Raw genomic sequence first — 25,122 nt, forward strand, 5'->3', positions numbered from 1 at the left:
GATACAGCTTCAAAAAGATCCATGAGAAGTAATTCTTCATAGCTGGTTCTATCAACTGAAGCTATTATGTCACTAGATTGCCTAAATGGTGTCGTTGTTTCAAAATTCTTAATCCATATCTCAAGACATACAAGAAAAATTCTTGATTAACCCCAGCAGTTATTAATTGAATAAATGCAGACTAAACTGGAAGGTTTTACGATGACTGGGATTTTTTTTTAAAGTAAAACAAAACAAAAATATCCATACATCCCCCGGACATGCTTTACTTCTAAATAATGAAAAGCACCTCTTGATGAATGTGTGATGTCCTACCCACAGGTAGCTGTCTGGGCCTCCCTTCTGTGAGAACGTCTGAAGGTCTCACACCCTCGATGGAGCATTCCAAAACCAGTCTTAGGTTAGGAGCCTGGGCCCACGAGTGTGCACTCACTATACAGTGCTTACCTTTAGAGAACAAGGTGGCTGACACAAACTGATCAAGTTCTCACACCCCACACCTCCAAGAACACTGAAAAAGATCTGCAGATCTTTCTTGGTGCAGGAGGGACCTCTTTATATTCCTCTTGTGGTGGAAGTTTAAGGTTGTCCTGAGGGAGGAGAGAAGAGTAAAAGATTATACTGAGATCATACTATTTGGATCAAGCTTATCTTTCTATATTACAAAATGAAGTTTTGAGAACAGAAATTAGATAAAATCATGAGTATTCTTAAAATCACATTCTCTTCATTCACAAAAAGTATCTCCTCTAAATACTGCATGTTTCAAATATTACTCCTTAGACCCAAAACCTTAAGTGACTAGTTCAACATCTACCCCCATTACTGGGAAGTTGAGAAGTTGAAAAAAATACAGAAAAACTGTAGGTTGCCAAATGATCATAGTTATAAATTCCATTTAAAAATATATACATAGCTAAACTCATTAAAAAGTAATGAGTTAGAGCCAGCGGAAATTCTGTCCTCCCTTTGTATTTCCAAGATAATGGCATATGCTATTTCCTAACAACTAACAGAAAAGTAGCCCTTTGAATTGTGTTAAATGCCACAGAATCAATAAATTAATCTACTATAATTAATAAATTAATTTAGTATGAATCAACAGTAGAATCAATCTACTAGAATGTAAAACTCCATGAGGAAAGGAATTTTGGTTTTGTTTTTTGACACACTGATTATCTGTAGTACCTTAAATAGGTCCTGGTACATAGTAAGCATTTAAAAAAGTTTTGATGATTAAGAAGAATATTAACCAATTAGTCAATATTCTTAAGGTGAAACTTACATAAAATTAAACAAAAACCTACAAATGTTCTGAGGAGTTTGAAAATATGTTATATAAAATAATACTAATATAGATATTTAATTATATATTAAATGTTAGGAATACAATATTTTAAGATGCCATATCCTAAAATATTAATGAGAAAATACAGTAACTATATTATAATCCAAATTCCTTGAAAGGAATGGAATGCTTTAAGATCAGGAAATCATGCAGAGTACTTTAAAATATATTATTAAGTATCAAATATCAGAAGAAGAATATTAATACAGATGAAAAGTAATATACCTTCTTAATGCTTTAGTATTAACTGTTTTCCTCCATATGGAGTAGATCAATATAAATCAAGTGATAAAATAGTTGTCTATAGCTATAATTCTGCCTAAGTAAATCATTACCATAATATTAAATTGAAATCAGAAGACACCATTCTATAAGTATATTTCCTTATGTATTTTAATATGTACATTTTGTCTGACTGTAATAAACAGAATATTATTCATTTGTTTTCCTTTAACTTTTAAACTATTATTAAAAACACAGAGACTTATTTCCTTTAAATGTTTTCCAACTGTTTCTAAATTTGATAAATTAGAGAGAAAAAGAAGAAACGCTGGCCGGGTGTGGTGGCTCATGCCTGTAATTCCAGCACTTTGAGAGGCCGAGGCGGGTGGATTACGAGGTCAGGAGTTCGAGACCAGCCTGGCCAACATGGTGAAACCCTATCTCTACTAAAAATACAAAAATTAGCTGGACGTGGTGGCAAGCGCCTGTAATCCCAGTTACTTGGGAGGCTAAGGCAGGAGAACTGCTTGAACCTGGGAGGCGGAGGTTGCAGTGAGCTGAGACTGTGCCACTGCACTCCAGCCTGGGTGCCAGAGCAAGACTCCGTCTCAAAAAAAAAAAAAAAAAAAGAAAAGAAAAAAGAAAAAAAAATGAAGAAATGCTAAAATCAACATTAGATTAATGGTATGGATAAAGGACTGAATGTGTATACTTTAAAAAGTCTAATATGTAAGGCCAGTAGAATCAGAAGAAACTTTATTTATAAAGTACTTGATTCCATTTGACCCCAAAATCTGAAAATGTAGAATTAAAACTCAAAACATACCGGACAATGTGTATGGTGCATTTTACTTCAGAGTATAAAATACCATTTGCTGTATGGTCAAAATCACAGTAAGAAAACAGGTAGTAAACTTGGGATGTATGTCCACCCTTCATCACTAAAATAATGCTTTAATGGACAGATTATGCTTCGATTACAGGCAGTAAAAACCTTTCCACATTTCACAAATCAATTTTATATCTTGTCTCGGGGAATCAGGTTTAAATGTGAAAAAGAGATTTAAAACAAAACTTTAGACTAAAGAAATAAGTGTACACAAAAACTCAATTTAAAAACAATTTTCCTATTTTCAACATGCTGTAAGCCTTTGAACTAACTTTGGGGGGAAGGGGTGAAAACAGTTACAAAGTACTAAGTGCAGATAATATGACAAAAAGAGCTAAAAAGGGGTAAAGGCCAACACAAAGTTGGAAATCTTACTGAAAGGAAGACTGCTAGCTGGTTGAATCTCCCAGGCCAACAAGGGCAAAACGGGAAAACAAACTCCCTAGACAGAGGAACTGACTAGAAACTTACTCATGCTGTGGATAATGGATCCCTTGCCTCATTTCCACCTGCAGAAGATGAAGTCTAAGTTTACCACATTCAGAGATTTAGGGCTGAATTTTTCATTTCACCTGCAAATACAGATTACTAAGCCATACTAACATCTCATTTTAAGTTCCCTACAAAACTTCCCTGAGCAATCTACTTTCCTTCTTTAATGCTGGCCAATGTTTCTCATGCAATCTGTAGTGAAGGATTGTTTTCTCCCTATTGGGGATCCATGTTCATGGACTACCATCATGACTATACTCAGCTCACTCTACATAAAACTTTCCAGGCAACTGCATTAAAACTATCGGCCTGAACTTCAACCAGGGAGACAGGTGATGTGACACAAATATCACATGACTATAATAGTTTCTAAACCAATACAGAAATTGAGAGTAAGCATTTAGTCATGGATTGATTAACAAACCAGCACCAGTTCATAGCCCATTCTTCAAGGAGCACTGGTATAGGTCAGGTGCAGTGGCTCAAGCCTGTAATCCTAGCACTTTGGGAGGCCAAGGCAAGTGAATTACTTGAGCTCAGGAATTCCAGACCAGCCTGGGAAACATGGAGAAACCCTGTCTCTACTAAAAGTACAAAAATTAGTCAGGAGTGATGGAACATGCCTGTAATTCCAGCTACTTGGGTAGCTGAGGCAGGACAATCACTTAAATATAGGAGGTGGTGAGGCTGCAGTGAGCTGAAATCACACTACTACACTCCAGCCCGGGCAACAGAGTGAGACTCTATCTCAAAAAAAAAAAAAAAAAAAAAAAAAAGGAGCACTAATCTAGGTTACAGGAATAGGATCTTATGATACTCTTCCTTCATATACTTTTTACTGAATCCAATTTCCAGTTTTAATTCTCATGTGCCCTTAGAAACTACTGACAAACTATCAGTGACTTCTTCCAGTATATTCCTTTTACCAGTTCTTTCTACAATACTGTACGACAGAACTTTTGGCAATGGCAAAAATGTTCTATAGCTTCATTGTTCGAAAAGGTAAACATTAGCCATATATGACTACTGCCCATTTGGAATGTGGCTAGTGTGATTAAGGTACTGAATTTTTAATTTTACTTAAACAGATGTTAAGTTTAAATTGCACATCAGGCTGGTGGCTACCATACTGAACAGTACCAGTACAGGGCTGAAGTGTTACATTATTGTCATGTAACCTAGCATTTAAAAACAATTACCTATTTCCTTCAATCCTAACACAAATATTTTAATTGTGACTATCACTTTCCATATGTACATTTAGTTATGTACATACTTGTAATCATGGCATATAAATTTACTACTTTATTTTCACTTATACCAAACATTTCTCCTTATTTCTGGAACTACACTATCTAAAATTGTGGCCGCTAGCCCCATTTATCTATTTAAATTTAAATAATTAACATTAAATTAAAAATTCAGTTTCTCAGTTGCCCTAGCCACATTTTAAGGGCTCAGTAGCCACATGTGCCAAATGGCTACATATTGGACAGTGCAATCACAGGATATTTCTATCACCACAAAGTTCTCCTGAACAGTGTTGTTCTACAGTCTCCAAAAATAATCATTTAAATGCAATATTTTATGTTGCTGTTCTATAATTAGTTTTTAAGCTGGGCATGTTCTATATATATATATGATTGATAATGAGCATAGTGTTTCCTAATATGTTATTATGAAATTTCTAAACATTATTGTGACTCTCAGCATGTATTCCTGCATTATTTCCCAAAAGGGTCTGTTAGCACTGCTTACTTGCAAATATTAGATTTCTCTTTTTAAAAATTTATGTCCTTTGATACAATGAAAAAAACCTCATATTATTCATGTCTTTACTTTCATATTCTTAATCTGTCCTATTCATTTCTCATTTATGTATTATAATCTTGATATCTAAACTTGCATATTTACAACAATATATAACTTATAGCTATTATCACTTTCCTTACAATTTTTAATGTAGTTTCCACAATTTTCTATTATCCTTTTAATCATAATACTTTGGTCCAACAAAAATTTTTAATATTCAAGTATCTTCTGGGTGAGTTCTACTAATTCTTCAAATATGAGATGTAAAGGTATTCTCTCTGCTACCTTTTCTTTTTTATTCCTATGGTTGTGTAATATACAGATGATTTTTGTCTAATTAGTTTTGAGCTATATCACTGAATAGTACTATCCAACACCACTGAACAAATATCCTTTAAGTGCCCCTCTCTTAGGAAAGAATATTTTGTCATACATTTAGTTATTGTATATGTTAATAGATGGGACAAATTTTGTATTCCTCATAGTGCTCCAGTAATCTATGTTTTACAAAATGAAAACAAGCTTATTTGTTCAGTATTCCTCTTAAGAAAACAACTGTATTAATTCAGGGAAGTATGAGTAGAAGAAAAGAATGAAAGTAGATAGCATGTTCCATTCAAAAATTAAGAAAATCATTTGCTGGTCTATCACCTATTCAGGATTTCTTAACTCACAAAATGTTAAATGTTTGAAACTAGTAAAGTGGCTGGTTTCACATATGTATCGACACTGGCAGAAACCAAGGTGGCATGCAAGCAGAGGCAGAGAAACTGAGGTCTGAGTCAGCCACAGGGATTTGTGTAAGTCACGGGATGCAGGCCATGTCTCTTGACTCTCACCAGCCATAAAGTCGGGCTTCAAGGGAAATTTACTTTTTTTTTTTTGAGACAGTCTCACTGTCGCCCAGTCTGGAGTGCAGTGGCACAATCTCATCTCACTGCAACCCCTGCCACCTGGGGTCAAGTGACTCTTCTGCCTTAGCCTCCCGAGTAGCTGAGACTACAGGCATGCACCACCACACCCAGCTAATTTCTCTATTTTTAGTAGAGATGGGGTTTTACCATGTTGGTCAGGCTGGCCTTGAACTCCTGTTCTCAAATGATCTGACCTCCTTGGCCTCCCAAAGTGCTGGGATTACAAGCGTGAGCCACTGGGCCTGGCCAGAAAATTTATACTTAAATCTCCAACAGACAGAGAAGTCTCTTCTGGTATCTGGGTAAGACACCTATTCTTACATCATTATCACTGTTTTAGACCTCTTGCTTTAAAACCTTTTGATATTTAGTAGGACAAGACTTCTCATTACAGAATCACTATAAAATAAATCACTAGAAATTTTAGAAGTTAGAGGTTAAACTCAAAAATCTATAGATTACTTTTAGTCAAATAATTTGCCAATATTCTTGATTTAGAAACAGTTTCTCTGCTTTTATTTGAATCTTAAAATTGTTTCAAATACACTGGATGTTAATTTATTTTCCAAAGATCTAACATCTCCCTCAAATGTATTGCTAGATATTACATTTTGTTTGTTGCAATTCTGAATGGGATATTTTCCCAGAATGATTTTCACATGGTATAAAGATATAGTATATCTGGTACTTTATTAAATTTTTATTATTTAATAAATGATTTTAGAGCTGATTGCTATAGATTTTTCTAGGTAATTAATCATGTCATCTACAAATGAAATATTTTAGTTTTATTTCTTCTTCAGGTTTTGTTCATTACCAGTTTTAAATAAAAATGGGGTTAGTGATGACGGGTGGATAAATTTGTAACAAAAATGGTGATTGTTTCATTCCTGAATTTAAGTTTATTGCCATTTATTCTACAGCTTTGGTTAGATGATACTGTTCAGCTTGTTGATTTAATGAAGTATCATGCTCTTTGAGGCTCAACTCATCACTCACAGTTATTTCATCACAAAATAATGTATTTGAACAAATAAAACTGGGAAAAGGTCTCCAACTTCCATAGGACCAACACTGTATACATGTTGATTATATAAAATTATCCTGATACTGACAATTTTCATTAAAATAAAATAATAAATATCTTTATTCTGTGAAAGTCCTCAGAGTCACATGTAAAATAGGTACTCAGGGTGCTAAGCGGTCCTTGCAGTATCTCAAGTTACCTTTGGAATGTTACACTAGGTATTAACAGATGATATTTAAGACACCAGGCTTCTTTCCAGTATACATTGTTTCAGATAAATCAAAAAGGTGTAATTTATGAAGGAAATTTCTTCTTATAGAAGAATTTCCACTAATAAATGTGTAAGGGGTGGCAGATTCAAAAATCCATTGTCTTGCAAACCCTAATGACAGAATTGATTCAAAGAACAGTCAGCAACTTTTCCCACGGGAGGAAAGATTGGTAGAAAACTCTCAATAGAGAGATTGGGCTGGCACTACTGCCCAATTTTAGCATTGATAAGAGTATGACAAGCAGACATTATATGCTCCTTGAAGTGATGCAGTATGAAGAAACAGTTCCATGTGCGAAGTATTCCTGCATGCCTTCCATCCTCAACACCAAAACCAAAGCTGAACCTGAAACTAATTAAGTCTTTCAAGCCAACTTTTAATTCGCAGGAAATTCAGAGGCTACAGGAACAAGTTAGAAGGCAACAGAGAAATCCAGAATGGAGGATATTCTACAGGATAGTTTACCCAGTTTTGTCATTAACACATGAAAGGGAAAAGGGGAGGGAAGGAGGAAGGAGGGGGTTTGGGGGTGAGTGAGGTAAACAAGTGGTGGGAAAGAAAAGACCTTTTAATTATACAGCAGTCCTAACAACCAAATGCTATACAGATCTTGGTTGGATTCTGAAAGAACAATCTAAACGTAAAAATGACATTTTTCAGTCAAAAGCAGAGAAACTGAATACAGAGAGAATATGAGGTGGTTAGTAGTTATTGTTAATTTTGTTGGGTGTAATAAAGGTATTGTGGTTATATAAGAAAAATTCCTTCTTTTAAAGAAATGCATATGAAAGGATGTAGGAATGAAAAGACTTGAAGTCTGGGATCTACTTTAAAAACAGTTGAGGAAAAAGAAGAGAGTAGATGAAGCAAACGTGGCAAAATTTTGCTGATTGTTAAATCTAGGCCATGGGGTTTATTACACTAGTCTCTCGTAAGTGTATGCCTGAAATTTTTTACACTAAGGTTTTTTTTTTATTCAAGGCTTTGGAACATCATCTATTAAGCCAGATATATTCTAGTACAAGTAAAAATGGAATTACCTACCCTACTATATAACAAACATTCACAACCAATACAAAGCAAGGATGCAAAAGATATGACAGACTGCCCTGTGTGTGACTGGCACGGATTCACCCACGCTTTAAAAGATTCATTTTAAAATTAAATTTGACTTGCAAATACTGTTACTGTATATGTATAGAAAGAATACATAGGTGTATATATATGTGTGTGTGTGTATATATAGATATACATATATATATACACAGAGAGAGAGAGAGAGAGAGACAGACAGACAGAGACAGAAAAAGAGGAGAATTTGTTAAGTTTCAGTCCAACAATACTTTAGGAAAGAGAATATCAGAAAATGTAATAATTTGTACCCTCAAAACAAACAAAAAAAGAGATGACAGTTTATGGGGTACACTGAACCAATACAAAGTAGGTTATTTTATGTTGTTACCTTCCTACCTCCATTTCTCAACAAAAGCATGCTGCCTTCTGATTTTATTAGAGCATATTACTTGGGTCTGCATTCTCACAAATTATCTCATGATTCAAATGAGTCCTTTTGTAACTAACTGATACTCCCTTCTCTAAGAGACCAAATGGTCTCAGCTACATAATAGGAGTGTAAACTGTTACAGCCTCACTGTGCTAAACATAAAATAACGGGGTATTTTATACTTAGTAGGTACTCAGGTATTTAAGTGAATGACAGGTATATATATCAACAGAAATATTTGAAAGATTTATATGCTCCTCTTAAAAATGTAAATGCATTTCTACTGGGTAAAGTACATGGTAGAAATACATTTGAACTAGAAAGACTTTCTTATACCCCTTGTGTATCTACCACCTGCACATCCACCACTGTTCTAGCGGTTATCATGTATCCCCTCTTATACAAAGTATGTTACAGCGTAAGATGGGATTGTCTATTTGTCACCTTATTTTCAAAACAATTAGGTTATTTTTGCTGGTCCTTGACTTTACTTTTACCATGTTAATGATTACTTAATGATATATAAGATTTTTTCCCCAATACACCACAGTAAGCAAATCCTCCCAAGAAAAAAGTTTTTCTTTATGCTAATTGAATTTTCTTATAAACTTCAGTCTTCTTTCATATCATTGCATGTTAATATTTAATATTACATATTTAATATTATATAATTGTATCCTTTCCCTAAAAATGTTTGCATTCAAAACCCTTGAAAATATTTTAACATTTAAAATACAGTAATTCAAAATATAGGTAGTCTTAAATCTTCTACTAAGCCTATAAAGGGCATCTATTTTAACTCTCATTTTTATCGGAAAAATTATTCTAATTATGACTATGTTAGCATCTAGTAGTTCAATAAGCACAGCAACTAACTTCTGATGAGTATGTATGTATGTATGTATGTATGTATGAGTATATACATATACATTTTTTACTCAATGTTCACTTGATGCTAAACCTATCAGAGCACAGGCCTCCATGACACTAATAAACAACTGGATAGATAATATAGTGGTGCTTCAATGAGCAGATCGCAAATACTCCCCCCTTTTTAGGAGTAGTGATTCAGTGAGAACATTTGGTAAAGCAGATGTGTGTATACATACATCCAATATATATGTATTATCCATATATTATATAATGTATATATTATACATGGATATTTATATTATCCATGTATAATATATACATAGTATGTGTGTATATATATGTATGTATAATATATGTATCATGCTTGTTTTAGTTCCTTTCCCTTAAAATGCTAGTCTGCTGTTCAATGAATTGGTAAATTATTCTGAGAACTCATGACACTGTCTGAAGAACTAGAAATGCCCTCCAGTGTTGCCAACAGCAGAGTTTGTAATGACTGCTGTCATTATTTAAAATTCATTTATAAAAAGTTAATTCAAAGGTAAAAAAATTATTTAGTACATGTTGAAACTTTATTTAAAAAAGGAATTTTAATCAACGAGAAAATGTCTGAAAATGAGGCACACTAAAGGAATTTCATGTTTCCCTTGTGAAGTTAAAAAACATTACACTTGACATTAATGAAAAGATCACAAAGTGATGCAGAAACACTAGATAATTTGTATGGGAATATCTGAGAAGCCTTGAAATAGTGCAGGTAAATTGAAGGCATTATACAAAATAATTTTTTAGAACAGAATTCTTTTACTCAGTAAATTTGGAAATTAAAACAACCCTAATGAATTCCTCTCATTTCAATTTGGAAAAGGAATATTGGATGGCCGTGTGTGTATATACACGATATATATAATAAGAATACTGAGATGCTAAGATGGCCTCATAATTTTAACAGGTTCATATATCTAAGATACCTCTGTTTATTAGTGGCAGAGCAGGAACTAGGTCTCAGATTTTGTGCTTTAAATATTCTTTACATGGCTCTTGTCTCCCTAGAGCCTAAGTAGAAGGATAGCATAATTCTTTTAGGCTACCATGACACTATATTAATAGCTAGTGGTTTTCAATAGACTACTGTTGACTGGTTACATTAGAACTAATTGTGGTCATGGGAAACCATACTTTTAGTATTGAAATAATTTTCTCTCATTCAGCATCTTACAATAAAAAAAAATTCTGTATTGCAAAAAAAAAAAAAAAAAGATACTAGGTTATAAAGTATCTCTAGATGGCATCTCTAGAAAGCCTTTGAGTGACTGCTGAAATTCAGCTAAAGAGGCCCCGAAGCTTTAGATGAGAATTTCACAGACTTTTTTTTGTTTAGCAGTAATAATAAAAGCTCTTTACATACCACTCTGAAATATATATTGTATGTATTTTAAGCATCATCTGCAATTATTTCCATTGGCACAACTTTATGAATGAAGCAGCATATTTTTAAGATGAAGAAATTATCATTATTGTTATTATTAACTAAAACAACATATGGAGCCCTTTCTATGCACTTTCCATATGCTAGATACTCTTCTAGCATCTTCATATATCAAATAATATATTTTTCCACAAGATATATACTCTTATTATCCCCATTTTACAGGTGAGGAAACTGAAGCACAGTAGAGTTATGCAGCTTTCCTAAGATTGCAAAGCTGGTAAGTGTCAAGAGTTAATACTCACACCCAACCAGTATGACTCTGGAGCCCAACTTCTTAACTACTACAACTTGGTAGTTTTAAATATAAAACTACTTCATATAATTGTCTTAAATGACATTTATAATGTATATAACATGCATATGTTTGTTCTGCTCATATTCACATTTCTTGGTATCTCAGAAACCTGCAGCTCTTTCCACAGCAGTTTCTCATTTTAAATAAGTTATGGAAATAATAAGACCTTTTTCAGTCTCTACTAACTGTAAAGAAGATCAGTCTAATTTTTACATCAAAATGAACAACCTCATTTCATGAGGAATATGAACGGATTAAAATTAATATACTACAGATCAATTTCAAGGTATCCTTAAGAAAGGACCGCTTTGTTTTTTATAATATCATAAGCCACTATACTTTATTGTAATTACTTGCTTAATGTCTATATTCCCTGCAAGACCTATGGGATCACATCAGTCTTATTTATGACTATGCCATACCTAGTGCAATGACTGACATATAGCAGGTTGTTGGTAAGAATATATTGAATAAATAAATGTGATTTGCTATTCTATCGTTAAATTTATTTAATAATGATCTCACTATAAATAGTAGCTCAATATTTTTAGTAATAACTATTTCACATAAAGTTTTACATATTTGTAATTATCAATATCATGATTTTACAAGATGTGACATAAATTTCCTTCAAATAATCCTTGTGACTTATATCAGCAGGAACTCCTTCTTTTTAACTTCATAACTTCTGCCAAATTCTTAAGAATGGATGTAGAAGGCACCCCATTTTATTTTCTACATTTAAAAGGTTCTTTCTCATATTGAACTAAAAACATTATTTTCCTTTCCATATCTATAAACAATAACTTTTATTTAAATTTTTCCCATTCGAACTTCCAATTCATTTCTTCTAACACCACTGTAATTCGCAACTCATTTCTTCTGACAGTAGAAACTCCCAAATTCAAAACAAAAGCCATTACACTCCAACATACACAGCCAATCAGACACTAATTATTTCCTATATTGAGAAGTTACATAATTAAAAACTGATGACTATTGGTGAATTTTATTTTAGAAAGAAGTCATTTCAAATTCATTTCGATAAAAGAAATGCTATGTATCATCCTCCATCTGCAATATTTACATAATTATGTGTCTTAAATATCTTTTTGTGGCTAAATACCAAATTCTCCACTGGGCATCATGAACCTATCAAAGCCAACTAAACAGAACCAAAAGGAGCTGTCAAAGAAAAATGAATATCATGTACATTCCACAGCACGTTACCCAGGAAGGAATATTTCTTCAAGGCACTCTTTCTGGAAGGTATGGGAAGGACATCTTTCTCCTAGCACTGACAACGGGGACTGCCTAGATCTCTAAGTTGAGATCTTCAAATCAGAATACTTGAACTCAGGTTGATGACTCTGAGTATATCCAGAAAAAAAGTAAATTTAGAAGTCACTGCAGAGATGAAGCATAAACATTCAGACATCCAAATGCTCTTTGGATTTTATTTTCCAAAACGTAATCGACATGTATGCTTCTGTGTGTGTGTGTGTGTGTGTGTGTATGAAAAACATAAATGTCACATTCCCTTCTTTAAAAAGATATAAAGTTGACTTGATTAAGGAAAATCATACTACCTTTAAAAATGTCTGCATGTAACAATTTTAAATTCAGTTGAGGAAATCAGTGTCCCTCTTCAGGGCTTTCCTTCTTGAAATCCTGTAAGAACTCTCCCATAAGTGAAATTCTCACGTAAGAATGCTGCTTTGACAGGGCTTTGTTGTAAATTCTTAAGAAATCTAAGAAAACAGAATAGCAGCATAAAAAATGTATTTTTCTATGGTTGGAATTTAGTCTTTCTGATGCCTAGCTTAGCAGATATTAATAGAATTAACTTTAAAAGTTCAAAAGCAAGTTATCAATTCACTCAAATAAAAGTCTAGGTTCTGTGCTTTATTTTAAAACTAACTTTATTGTTCCTACTCTTATAGGAACTTATGCCATTTTATAGTATTGGTTCCAGTTGCAGTGTGTAATTATATCTACACTGTAATTACCATTGGCACTAGAAGTTCAACAACAGGGAATATCTGTTTTTAACCTCACCATTTTATTCTCAGCACCTACCTAAATGGGTGACACATAGTAGATAGACTACACAAATATGAATTACTAGACAGAGGGACTAAAGTATGAATGTTGCCATCTCAAGTACTTAGTTGACTGTAAACACTGGAATGATTACATAATGACAGATGCTGTACTGGGTGCTTGTCACAAGAGCTCTTCCTGATATGTTTATTAAGCTCTAGAAAACAGCTAAGAACACGGCCAGATTCAATTAACAGAATTTTGACATCTCTATTTGGGCATGAAAAATTACTCAAACTATGTGAATCGCAAAAATGACATATTTGACAATAGAATGGTTAACAGAATTATAATCTATTATTAATATGCTAATCTTCATCAGCCATTATCTTGTTATCACAAAACTACTATGTCCATGGACACGCTGGAATAATCTCAGATAAAGATCAATCTTCAAGATTTCAAACTTGCTAAGATCCTACCTCCATTCTTGTCCAAAGCTAACGTGACTAATCATGGATCCAATTGGACACAGATGCCCAAAAAAAGGGATACACAGGAATCAAATATATTCAGGAGAAAAATATAAATTTAAGGTCATTTGAAGTATATGAAAATGTAACCAAATTTAGAAATTATTTTCTCAGTGGGAGTATGCATAAGCCAGGAGAGAGATGTCTGATTTTATCACCAAAATTTGATTCTGCGCCATATTATGAACAGCTACTCCACTTTGTTTTGGGTATACAGTATAAATGTCTTATCTTACAAATTTAATAGTTTCCGCCAAAGTATAGTAGCAATTATACATTTTTAAAGAATTAATGTTAAACCAAATGGATTTTGTCACATATTATACTTTTTTCTTTCCTATTTTACAATGAAAATAAAAAACAAAACAGCATTCAACAGACTACCACAAAATTTGTCTACTTTAAGAAGCACTTATGAAACTGAACAGAAAAACTCAGTTTAGTATAAATTTTTTAGAAGTTAAACTTCGGTTAAGCAATATTTATAATATACTATTTTAAATAACTACAATAAAACTATAAAAATTGAATTTTGAAACAAGACATGAACTATATAATTGATTTTCCATACTTTTATACTATTTATCAACATTAAGTATGTAAAATCTCTTATCTATAAAACCATTCTTCACATATATTTTATTAAAATATAAGTGACAGACATATAAAATTCAAACACTTGTCATTATGTCCTAGATTTTAAAAATTCTAAAATTTTAATTCAAATATAATAAATTGGTAGGCTTTACACACACACACACACACACACACACACACACAATTTAAATGAAAACTCTTACCATTGACTTCCTTTTGATAGTCACTCCATTAGTCTTTCTTGATAGTGCTTTCCTATGTCAAGCAGACAGTAGCCAAATCACAAAATGACATTTGGATGATCATGTCTTCAGATGGGAGTTTTCGGCCAATTGCCAGTTGAGAATTTAAACTGAAAACTAAATTACCCAAACTTTATTAAGTTGTTCCCACACCCACCAACTGATAAGAGCAGTAACTCTAAACTGGAAAATAAGGTGAATATGATTTACCTCCTGTTCAGGCAGTCCTAATATTGTATTTGAGAAGACATGCTATAATAAAAGAATCCCATAAAATTCTAGTATCTTCTGAAAATGCTTTTAAGAAGATTTCAATCCCTCACCAAAAAGTTACCCCAATTATCCTATAACCCAAATTAATACAAGATAAAGATGGTATTAGATGATATAATAAATTATGGAGTCACAAACTTAGGTTCTGTCAAGCACTGCCTTCACCTAAAAGCTAACTGTAATGTCTGGAAACACTCTGACAGTATCATCCATATTTATATTTATTAAATCATCAACTACTTGTAATAGTACATACCACAAGAAGTTAGAGGTTACACTTTAGCATAACCCTGCCTGATCATGATACTTTGTGTATTGGGAAGACAAAATTTATGGTTACCAACTTCTAATTATAATACAAAAATTACTCAGCTCCTTTTCTGTACCAGTGTAGGCTCTTTTTCTCTTGATTCTTATGGCTACTCTTCACAGGGCCTGTCAATTATATACGATTTTTGACCATAGGCTTCATGATTATTGGGTTGTACAGTCTGTTTTGATCCTTCTCAAATATTAGACACATTAAATTATTCCCAAATGTTAAGATATATCTCAGTGCCCTAACATACTTTGTGCTCAGCTATAAGTTGGCCCATTTCAATAGTTATTGACAATTTAAGTCTTTAGCAAAAATACAATCAAATAAAGCTAAACTGAAAACATGAAGGAAAGAAAATCACATCCTTATTTTCCTTAAAAAATGTTTCTGAATTTCAACTATAAAAGGTCCAAAATTAAGTGTACATAACTAGATAGCTATGTAAGACTCAGCTGAGTTATAAGCATTACACACACCTCAAATTCTCATACATTCTATGTGTAATCCTTCTCTCTCTCTCTCTCACATATATGTGCATGTGTACACATGCATGCATATCTATCCAACCTATTCCTGATGTTTACCTATCAATAACCTGATACCAAGGCATTATATAAGAGAATATAAAGTGAATAATCCACTTATGATTAAGAGAAACTGACTTCAGAAACAAAGCCTAGAGCTTAATAAAACTGCTATGTCTTTGAGTTAATAACACCGACCCCCAGTTAGATATACTAGAAATAGCATTATTCTATTCATTCCAATAATTTAAATCCAAAATTCTCAATAGCAATAACATTTATAAACTATTCAGAGACTAACAAAGTTCTTTCCTGGGTGCTATGAGATATAAAGGAAAGGAGCTTATAACCTAAAATATGATAGGGGAGAGTGAGTGGTACATAAAGACACAGAAATGGACAGATTTCCAAGAGAGAAGCAAGCACATTGGGGCAGTTTAATAGTTTCAATAGGTTTATCACATGTGGGACTGATCTGAGAAGACTTTATATCAAGAAGCATTTTTTAAAGCAGAAAATACGTAACTATGTTTTTTTTATTTAGCCTAATGAAACCCACAAAGCAAACTGTGATTAATACGGAATATAACTATGGAAGTATTCATGTCCTCACTCTGAAAGAAGACCAAAGATAAATTCCTTAGTCAAATGAAATTAAAGAACATAGAGATATCTCCTCCATCACCCCCCACCAAAAAATAAGGATTTCTGTATTGCAGAAACAATTCTAAATTGCTCATTTCAACTCTTCCCAATGATTCCAATCATAATGGCCGTGATGTAATTATAAATCAGGAGACATAATGAAAAGTCACTATCAGATTATAAAATCATGAATTAAAAACCACAGAATGATCCTCTTGGTGTGAATAACATTACTGATAACACATCTACACAAGAAAGCTGGTTTCATGTTCCAGCAGATGATGAACATGAAGTGATTTGTGTTTTTATATAATCTTAAATATATTCTACTCATCTATTATAAGAATCTTACAATTTGGCCAGGCATGGAGGCTCATGCCTATAATCCGAGCAGTTTGTGAGGTCAAGATGGGGAAGACTACTTGAAACCAGGAGTTCAGACCAGCCTTGGCAACAAAGCAAGACCCAGTCTCCACAAAAAATTTTTTAAAAACAGTCTTAGAATTTAACACACACACAATTTTACAAATAAAGAAACAGGTCCAGTCATATGACATTATTTACCCAAAGTCACACAACTAGCTGGCAGCAAAATCAAGACCTCTTAAGAACTACAGATGCTCCTTTTACTATAATCAAAGAAATAGTTACACCTTAGAAAGAGATACAATTTTATTAGGAAAATTTCAACTTTTTAACCTACATACTCAATTTCAGACATTCACCTCATTAGCTCCAGAAATTGCAAAAAATCAATTCATAAAGTTAGGGAAAGAAAGTTGTATGATTAACTTAAATTTTATACTTCTCTTTTTATACTATTAGCTTTAAGACACACATTCGACCTTATTCCCAACTCTTCAGACTAAGAATATGAGTTTTAAAAATATGTAAAAATTGTTATCAAAACTCTCTCTAAAAAAGATAATTCCCTAGAACGTTTCATGGCATCACATCTATTTTTTGATCTCCTGACCTCGTGATCCACCTGCCTCGGCCTCCCAAAGTGCTGGGATTACAGGCGTGAACCACTGCGCCCGGTCATCACATCTATTTTTCTTTTACATCCTGGCACCCTTTTTCATTGGATTGGGTAACAAAGTAAGCCTGCCACATGGATAGGAGTAGAAACAGTCTTATCTTGACTGCTTCAGGTGACATAACTCATCCCAACTCTATATAAATGAGCAGCAAGAGAAGTTTAGAAAATTTGTAAACAGGAAATATAAAAAGAAATATCTGCAAATCATACATTTAATAAGGGGTTAATATCTAAAATATTTAAGTAACTCAAACAACAAATTACCCAATTTTTAAAAATGGGCAAAGAACCTGAACAGGCATTTCTCAGAAGACACACGAATGGCCAACTGGTACAAGAAAAAATGCTCAGCATCACTAATTACTAGAGAATTACAAATTAAAACCACAATGCGGTATTACTTTACACCTGTTAGAGTAGCTTTTATCAAAAAGATGAAAGGTGGATGTTGGACAGGGTGTGGAGAAATGATAACTCTTATACAGTACATTGTTGGTGGGAATGCAAATTAGTTCACCCATTATGGAAAATAGTATGGAAGTTTCCCCAAAAAAACTAAAAATAGAACTACTATATGATCCAGTGATCCCACTTCTGGTTATATAGCCAAAGGAACTGGAGTCAATATGTCAAAGGGGTATCTGCACTCCTATGTTCATTGTTGCATTATTTACAATAGCCAGGATATGGAAACACCTAAGTGTCTATCAATGGATGAATCAAGGAAATGTGGTATATACACACAATGGAATACTATTCAGCATTTAAAAAGGGGAAAATCTGGTCACTTGCAACAACATGGATGAATCTGGAGGATATTACGCTAAGTGAAATAAATCAGGCAGAGAAAAACAAATGCCATATGATTTCACTTGTATGTGGAATCTAATAAGGTTAAATTCATAGAAGTAGAGAATAGAACAATGGTTACCAGAGGCTAGGGTAGGCGGGTGATGGGGGGAGTTGATCAAGGGGTACGAAGTTTCAGGTAGAGAGGAAGAATAAGTTTGAGATCTATTCCGTAGCAAGTTGACAAGAGTCAATAATAATGTATTAAGTATTTCAAAATAATAAAAGTAAATTTCCAATGTCTCAATATAAAATATTATAGGTGAGGTGACAGATATGTTAATTAGCATAAGCACATCACACTGTATACATATATCAAAACATCACATTGTACCCTATAAATGTATGCAATTATGATTGGTCAATCAAAAATATTAATTTTACAAGAAAAATAAACAGGAGATTAAAAAAAGAAATAGTTGAAACACTTTAGATTTAATTGTAAAGATATGTCCTCCACTAACTCAATTTAGATTCCACTGTCTTTTCAAAGTCAGAACTTACAAGATGTTTCTAGTAAAGCACAACATGCTTGTTAGTTCAACTGGTTTCAAAAGTCAGAGCACTTATTAGACAACACCTAAAATCATTCATCAAAATTATTTTGGACAGGCAGTGATGTTAAACAAATTGCTTCCACCATACCACAGCCACCACTTTCACTCCCTACTCCACTTCCCATAGTCTATGAACTAAAAGGGAATAAAATATTCTTATCATTTATTATTAAAAAGATAAAATATTTTAACATATAAAACCAAGATTTATCTTATGCTACTAAAACAGAAAATAAATGCTTAACGAGTTTTACTTGAATTACCTTAAATCACAAAGTAACATCACAATACACACACACACAATGTTCAGGAAAAAAAAATTAAAAAACAACAAAACAAAAAACAATACAAATAAAAATCAATATAACAGCTATTTACATAGCATTTGTATTGTATTAGGTATTATAAGTAAGCTAGAGATGATTTAACGTATACAAGAGGATGCGTGGGTGCAGTGGCTCACGCCTGTAATCCCAACACTTTGAGAGGTCAAGGTGGGAGGATCGCTTGAGCCCAGGAGTTTAAGACCCTCCTGGGCGACACAATGAAACTCTATCTCTACAAAAAAGTTCAAAAGTTAGCTGGGCATGGTGGTGCGTGCCTGTGGTCCCAGCTACTTGGGAGGCTGAAGTGGGGGGATCGATTGAGCCCAGGAGGTCGAGGCTGCAGTGAGCCATGATTGTACCAGTGCACTCAAGCCTGTGTGACAGAGCAAGACCATGTCTCAATAAATAAATAAATAAATAAATAAATAAAGTACATGAGAGGATATGCACAGCTTATATGCAAATACTATGGCACAGTATTTGGATTTTGGTATCTGAGGGTGTCCTGGCACCAACCACCTGAGGATACTGAGGAATGACTGTATACATATACAGACACACACCCAGATAGAGTAAATATATATGCATTTACATGTGTGTATGTCTATGTATATATACATACATAGTATATAATAAAGCACTCTTCCTAAAATCATGTATTTTAGAAAGTGTAATTATTTAAAAATTTTCCTCAATGTTCTAAGTTTTTGGGTGCATGCCTACTTTTTCACCAAGAATTGTGACAGGCTTTCTAAAAGCAAGAGCAAGTATCTATATTTAGGTCTAGTTGTTGAAGTATTCTATATAGAGTCAACATATTGATATTTCAATTTATATAAGAACCAGTTTACATTCATATTATTCACATTACTTAAAGCAATCCTTCAGAAAGTAAGTTTAAAAACTGTCAACCAAAAAAATATGCCTCATCCTTTTCACGGATTCTTGACCTATTTATAGGTCGTTTTGGCGACAAGTTACTTAATTTATATCTGCCACAGTTTCTCCATTTGTATAATGAAGATAATAACATATTACCACATAGGCTTGCTGTGAACATTAGGTTAATAGTTGCAAACTGCCTAGAAAAGTGCAGTAAGTACATCATAAGCCTTCGAAAGCAGAGCTATTACAATCATCATCATCATCATCACTACCATTATCACTACTACCACCACCTTCATAGGCATCTCAACTGATTCTTAGTAAAAGTGTAGAGTCCTAGGCCACGCTCCCAGAGATTCTAATTCAGTATCACACCAAAGTTCGAGAATATTGTGTTAAAGAGAAAGGGGAATAGATAAATAGCCAAGACACTACGTATACCAGTATCATCTTATAAATACAGTAATGGGAAGCAAAATACTTTAAAACAGAAAAAGCTTCAGTTTTAAAAGTCCAGTAACACCTTTACTTCCTCCTCTAAAATACAAACAACTTATCCCCACACCCAGTGGTTGCTTTCCGATGACCCTACAACTCAAGAGTAGATAGGATACAGAAATAAGTAAGAGGCCCCGGGCTCAACAAACAGTTGAAGAAGCTTATATACTTCATTACTTCTTGGATAGAGAATAGCTGGCAATTTCACACAAAAAAATTTGTGAGTAGAGAAATTATCAAATATTTGAGCACTAACTGTATATGGAACACTAAAGGGGACTGAATTATAAGACATTAAACTTTCCTGGAATCTCATTGGGAAAATAACCTCCCACTTTCTTCCAAGGATCACTGAAGTCTTGCTCCAGCTCAAGCAGTATAAGCTGGGAACTCAGAGAAGAGATTTTAGTTAGGGTCGATAGGAAGGCTTCATAGAAGAAAAAGATCTTTGCTAGACCTTATAATGACTAAGATTTTTATAGATAGAAATTGCATTTCAGGTCAAAGAAAACAGTGTGAGCACAAAGCAGAAACTTGGAAGTACTACAGGTATTTCAGGACAGTACGTTGAGTATTTGCCAACGCTGGAAAGGATGGTTTTATTCTCTGCTCAAACATCTAATTAGTACTTCAGGAAGATTGTTTTAGCAACAGTATGCATCATGGGGTATGTTATGATAGTGTAACCCTGGCTTTGAAAATGGACAGAGACAGGAATCTAAAGGATTATTTAAATTATGGCCAGGCGCAGTGGCTCACGCCTTCTAATCCGAGCACTTTGAGAGGCTGAGGTGGGAGCATCACTTGAGTCCAGGCATTTGAGAGGAGCCTGCATGACACAGCAAGACCCTGTCTTTACAAAATTAAATAAAACAAAAAATAAAAAATAAATTAATTGGCAGTGAGGACAAATTAGGTATCAAAGATGATTTAAGTATTATGTCTGTTTTTTTCTGGAACTTCCCAGTCTGTCCTGGTATATTCACGATGAAGGAGATGGTAGACAGTGGTAGCTATAAAAAGTAAGCTCAGGGCTAGTCAGAGAGAGTTTAGATTCGGGGGAAAGGACTAACCTGTGGTAGCAAAGGTAGAGAGCAGTTTGAGCAAAGACTTGGAAGCAGGAAAGGGCAAACATTATCCTGCTCTGATATTAGCTCTGATTTGCTAGAGCCAGCAGCTCGCAACTGCCTTTTCTTTCCAATGCATCAAAAGGCCCTAAAGGTGTTACTGAGGAAGAAAGAAGAGGCAAAACAGTTTAATGCATAGAATGCCTATAAATGATGGTAATCTGGAGTTTAAATTAAATATTAAATTATGTTCCCTATATTCAGTAGAGCATACAAATGTATTTCGATATAGCTGATCATGTAAAATGTTCACAAATTTGGCCTGGCCAACAACAAAAATCAACAATAAAGCTTTGCTATATTCAATCTCACCCCCACTTTTTCAAAAAATTTTAATAGGCAATTTTTGTGGAATTCATTATATTACACATATGGATCTTCTCAATCAAATGATTCATATATATGACTGTTAAACAGCTCCTTAAAGATAGAGGCCATGCTTTTCTTCTTTTTTCCCTCTGGTACTATCAAAACTCAATAGTATAAGGTATGGATTTAGTATACTTATTAAATGACAGATATCCTATAATATGACCTGTGAATGGATTAAATAAAAGGTATGAACAGTTATAAAATTTCATAATAACAGACATGCAATTTATTAGAGCATCCATGCAGTACTGTTTCAGGTTACTGCAGCTCACTGTAACGCCACTACTGTGGCACTAGTAAATGCAAAATGGCCTTGAGAACTCTGTGAGATTTTACTTTAAGTGTATATATGGTTTCTAGGTATTTAACTTTGCATTTAAAAAAATCATTCACTAATTTACGAACTCTCTGGGGATATTCATAAAATATTTCAACATGATTTGACTCAGATAAAAAAATTGTTTTCCATGTTTATTTAAAATACATTTCTTGCATCTAAATTTATATTTTCAGTCTCCAAAATATTTCAGCACATTTTATTCATCTGATCCACCAAATTAACCAATAATATCTTGTCACATACCATTCATTTCTGAATAATTAAAGAGATCTTAACAGCTATCATATTTTAGGGATACTGACCCTTTAAACCTTATAGCATCATACTAAAATAGGCAAATACCATTTCCAAAGTAAGTGGGTCATTTATCTTAAAGTATAAGGAAAGGAACTAGCATTTGTTAAAATACCTCCTAAACTATATCCATTATATTTAATCCTTACAACCCTGAGAGATAGTATATGCAAACCCATTTTACAGCTGTGAACTTGCTTAAGGTCCCACAGCTATTAAATTATCCTGTTTTAATTCCCTTCATGGTTGTCTAGCTCCAAGTCTAAGCTCATCCTTCTTACAATAACTACCTGGAACACTGCCAAGTACCATGTTAAAAAAGAGGCTAGGGCATAAAGGGGCAGGGGCAGGGGTACAGGGCAAGACTTAGTGAAGTAAAAGCAAACATTGTAAAGTCCAAGTACTTTATTCATTGAAGTGCTCTTCAAATCTATTATGAACATTCTTTCTCTTACTTTATTCACAGACACCCTTCTCTGTACACTAGTAGCTATAAGAATTAATACCAAGCTTTGAAAAAACAGACACTATAAAAACGCAAAGCAACAATAGCTACTGAGAATTATTTCTGAAAGGACAAATGGCCCTATGACATACCTCATTAGCCCTGAGGCAGTGTCTTCCTGAAGACACTGTCTTAAGAAATTTTCATCAACAATCCAGAGTCACTATGATATTTTATAATAAGAAGGGTTGAGATTAACTATTCTAGCAATCAAAGAAGATAGGTGTTTGTTATCTGGAAAATTTACTAACTGAATGTCCAATGATGCTATGAATAAAGATGAATAAAATTTTGATTTTTCTAAAAAAATTCAGGAAGTATCTATGGTATCATTTTGTACTTTCCAAACAGAATAGAGTGTACAAATTATAAATATAGTTAATATCATCAGTTAGTAATAAACATAATTAAAAGCATTATCAACATAGAGAAAAATATTAAAAATTCCAAAAGGTATAAGGTTCTTAATTTTAAGAATAGAAAAACTACAGTTCCTGTGTTAACAGAAGCTGGCAGTAAACATATCCCTTTCAAAGTTATCAGAATGGAGTTTTAGAGCCTACAGCACTTTATAAATGAAGGTGGAATTTTTGTTACTCCAATGCACTCCTTTCTTCTTTCCCTCTCTTTCCCTGCCCTTACCTCTATATCATAACACGTAAGAGTTTAAGAAAAATGTTATCTCATCTAGTATAAAAAGGTGAGACAACGTTGCATTTTAAATTAACATAGAGTCTTTAGGAGTTTTGAGGATTTCAATACCAAAATGCATACAGGTTGGATCCTTAAAAACTGTTATAGTAGAAGTGCCAAAACACAGTCTCTCTAGCATTTTGAACAAGGTTTCACAATAATTAGCACTGCAGTAGGTAATTTAACATGTGTGACCTTTTGTATAGTAACAATTCTAAATAACAGCCAAGAGCCCAGTCATTTATTTGTTTGTTACCTTGATTTGGGGCAAAATGACACAAGAAGACCAGTTCTACACAAAGAATTAACACAGTACTGTGCTAATATAAGTAAATAAAGTTTAGTTCAAAGAGAAACAAATAATAAAAAGTCAAAGACAGAACTAAGCTGGCAACTGAGAAGCATAAACCATTTTGGCCTAGATTTGTTTGTAATGACTATGTGACCCAGATACTAAAATATTTGGCTAACATTCAGAAATCTAGCAACTGAAAGAAATAAGATATATGGTTGGCTGGTTAAATATTTTAGCCAAAATAACAGATTCTTAAAATCATGCATTATTATAGTATTTTCTACACAGAAAATTTTTAAACTTTAAAAATACGTATTTCATTTTTGGTTTGTAAATTATCCCATAAATTATACTTCACCTTTATAATCAGACAATAAAGATGACACTATTTACTACAGAGGTTATGATACAAAACTCCTTTGGAGAGAAGAGCTGAGAGAAAATATACTTTTTAAAAGTAATTTATTTAAGAAACTGTATTTTCCTAAACTATCTTTGTTCCATTTATGGCCCGCATAGTTTACTCTACAGACAGGTGTTATTAAATGAGAAGAGAATTTTTGGGAAAAAAAATTCTTCAACTCCGAAGCCACATAAGCTCTGCTAATGAGGGTGCTTGAAACACAGGAGACAGAGAGTAGATTCACTAGGGTCTTGACTTCATACTTACAGGCTTAATGGGGGAAGGTGGTGTTTCACGTAAGTAAAAAACATAATACACAATCCTTAATGCACCCGTGGTGGACCATGCTGAGTGCCTATCCAACGCTTCCTTCTTCCTAATGATCCATGATTGGATTTCTATATCCACATCTCTCCCAGTAGTCAATGCGCCTCAGGGTAAGCTGACTGTCCTGAGCTGCAAGGGTAGACCACAATTAATCTAATCCATTATGGTAAGCTCATCCCTTTTGGCAATGATTAGTTTAGGCATATTTAGAATTAAGCTAATTTAGGACAATAAGGAGCAAGTTGGGGGCAGGAGTGCATGAGGACTTCTCAGGGAAAAGAACCTATATTGCC

The 25,122-nt window shown here is 33.5% G+C and overlaps 1 protein-coding gene across 17 annotated transcripts in view; it reads right to left on the bottom strand.

The window, feature by feature from the left end:
• ZEB1 (zinc finger E-box binding homeobox 1) overlaps positions 1 to 25,122 on the bottom strand; it is a 216,698-nt gene that overhangs the window by 148,011 nt on the left and 43,565 nt on the right. For 4 of the 17 annotated variants that reach the window (XM_030798931.1, XM_030798926.1, XM_030798932.1 and 1 more), the window contains exon 2: positions 448 to 590. The exons of 9 other annotated variants lie outside the window; for them this stretch is intronic. The gene's annotated coding sequence lies outside the window, so the exon portion shown is untranslated. Of the gene's footprint in view, positions 1 to 447; positions 591 to 14,516; positions 14,673 to 21,546; positions 23,453 to 25,122 lie in introns of those variants that run through there. 4 more of the 17 variants (XM_030798928.1, XM_030798925.1, XM_030798924.1 and 1 more) reach the window with 2 other exon arrangements.

This window comes from Nomascus leucogenys, chromosome 18 (genome assembly GCF_006542625.1).
Source record: "Nomascus leucogenys isolate Asia chromosome 18, Asia_NLE_v1, whole genome shotgun sequence".
Classification (NCBI taxonomy): domain Eukaryota; kingdom Metazoa; phylum Chordata; class Mammalia; order Primates; family Hylobatidae; genus Nomascus; species Nomascus leucogenys.